The following is a 2,354-nucleotide window of genomic DNA, read 5'->3' on the forward strand; positions in this document are numbered from 1 at the left end:
TCTGTTCTGGTCTTTGTTATCATTGTCAATAGCTTATAATTCTTCATTGGAGGGCTTTTCATTCATTCATTTCTCCAATGACCATTCTCCAGTTTGACCACTGACCCATTTCTCCAAGCATTCTTTATAGTTGACTAAGAATACATGTTTGTGGCGGCCAGCAGACCAGGGTCTACTCTGGACTCTATTTGGGGCAATAATATGGGAAAAGGGCCACTGGGTGACTCAGTGGGGAAGAGTCACATGTCTAAAGTCAGGAAGACCTGAGTTCGAATCTTGTCTGAGACACTTCCTAGCTCTGTGACTCTGGACAAAATAAGAAGATGCTTCTACCATTCACCTAGAAACTCCTTGCTTTCAGTAATTCAATCCAACTCAACCAGCATTTGAGTGCCTAACAAGAAGACTGCAATGAGTTCATAAAGAATTGGACAGGAATTAAATGACTGAACAATAACATTCCAGGAAACATATGAGAGGGATCATGAAGTCCCTCTTACCCTCAGAGCCCAGAAAACCTGACTTCAAATCCTGCCTCTTCCACATATTAACTTTGTGACCCCAAGCAAGTCAACTTTTCAGTGCCCTTGGAGCTTCTCTAAGCCACAAAGGCTAGAAAAGGTACCAATTTCCATTGGATAAGAGAGTTTCCTCATTAGCAAGATTCCTATATCTAGCTCAGTTCCATTCCCGAAGGAGGCAATTAGTGGGTAGAGCTCTGGACCTGTAATAAGGAAGATCTGAATTTGAATCCTGCCTTAAATCCAATAAGCTATTGACAATGATAACAAAGACCAGAACAGAATTTAAATGCTGGTCATTATTTTTTTAATTATAGAAAATTTCTTTTTTAAGTTACTTAACCTCTCTCTGTATCAGTTTCCTCATCTTAAAATGAGAATAATAATGGCAACTACCTGACTCACAAGGTTCACGTAAAGACCAATTGAATAGGTGGCACCACTGGGTTTGGGAAGATCTCAGTTCAAATCTGGCCTCAGATACTTCCTTGTTATGTCACCCTGGGCAAGTCACTTAACCCTATTTGCCTAGCCCTTGCCCTTCTGTCTTAGAGTTGTTTCTAAATAGCAAGGATTTTTAAAAATTGTATAAGGGGAATAAGGACTAATTGCCATTTATGCAGTGCCTCCTACATGTTAGGTATTGTGCTAAGTACTTTACAAATATTATCTCATTTGATTCTCACAGCATCCCTGGTCTGTGCTGTAATTTTACAGTTGAGAAAACTGAGGCAAACAGAGTTAAGCGACTTGCCCAGAGTCACCCAGTTAGGAAGTATCGGACGCTAGATTTGAACTCTGGTTTTCCTAACTCCAAGCCCAGTATTCTATCTCCTGCACTCCCTGTTTCTAACATGTTTCTGCAAAAGCTTAAAACACTACATAAATGCTAGCTATTACTATATTGTACCTGGCTAGGTGCTGGGAATACAAAGACAAAGAAGTAATGGTGCCTGTGCTCAAGGAACTTCCATTCTATTTTATTTTTTACTTCAACCAGCACACCCTAGTCAGAAAGGAAAGATGCCTCTTAATTGGAAGCTCAACGAATCTTGTCCAAGGGAATAAAAGTGTTCCTGTGTTGCATTAAATATTTAATCTAATGAAGGCACATCAAAACCCTAAACACCACCAGTTGAAATGCTCAAACATGGCGCAACTTGCCAATTTCCAGTATAAAACACCCCAAACTCAATTCCATGTAGACAAACAATTCCTCCTAGAGTTGAAGACCTTAAGCCAGTCTCTCTGCATTTTAGGCCTCCATTTTCTCCTCTTTAAAATAAGGGCATTAGACTAGCTCGTCTCCAAGGTCCCTCCAGCTCTCACTCTGGGAACTGATGATCCTATCATCTTAATTGACTTTGCCACTCTCCCTCCTCTCCCTTGTCTCTCCCCTCTCTGTAGTATGACAGGTCACATCGGTTTATCTGGGAATCAAACACCCTCCACTGTAGTTTTCCAGTCTAATTAATGTTTTCAAACTCATTTCCTGTGTTCCCTCAGAAGTCCCTGATAGCATTCACTGCTGCGCAACAACTGATAGTAACAGCACATGGGGATTGACTGGTCTAATGAGAATATTTGCTGGAGTTATCTGGCAGTTCAGGCAATCTTGAGAAACAGGAAATGTATTACTTTGGAGGTTTCATTACATACATACAGAGAAAGAGGAGGGGAGGAAGATAGAGAGAGAGAGAGAGAGAGAGAGAGAGAGAGAGAGAGAGAGAGAGAGAGAGAGAGACAGAGACAGAGACAGAGACAGAGACAGAGACAGAGACAGACAGACAGACAGGGGAGGGGAGGAAGATTTTGGGTTTGGTTTGGTTTTCT

The sequence above is a fragment of the Gracilinanus agilis genome, chromosome 1 (assembly GCF_016433145.1).
Source record: "Gracilinanus agilis isolate LMUSP501 chromosome 1, AgileGrace, whole genome shotgun sequence".
Lineage (NCBI taxonomy): Eukaryota > Metazoa > Chordata > Mammalia > Didelphimorphia > Didelphidae > Gracilinanus > Gracilinanus agilis.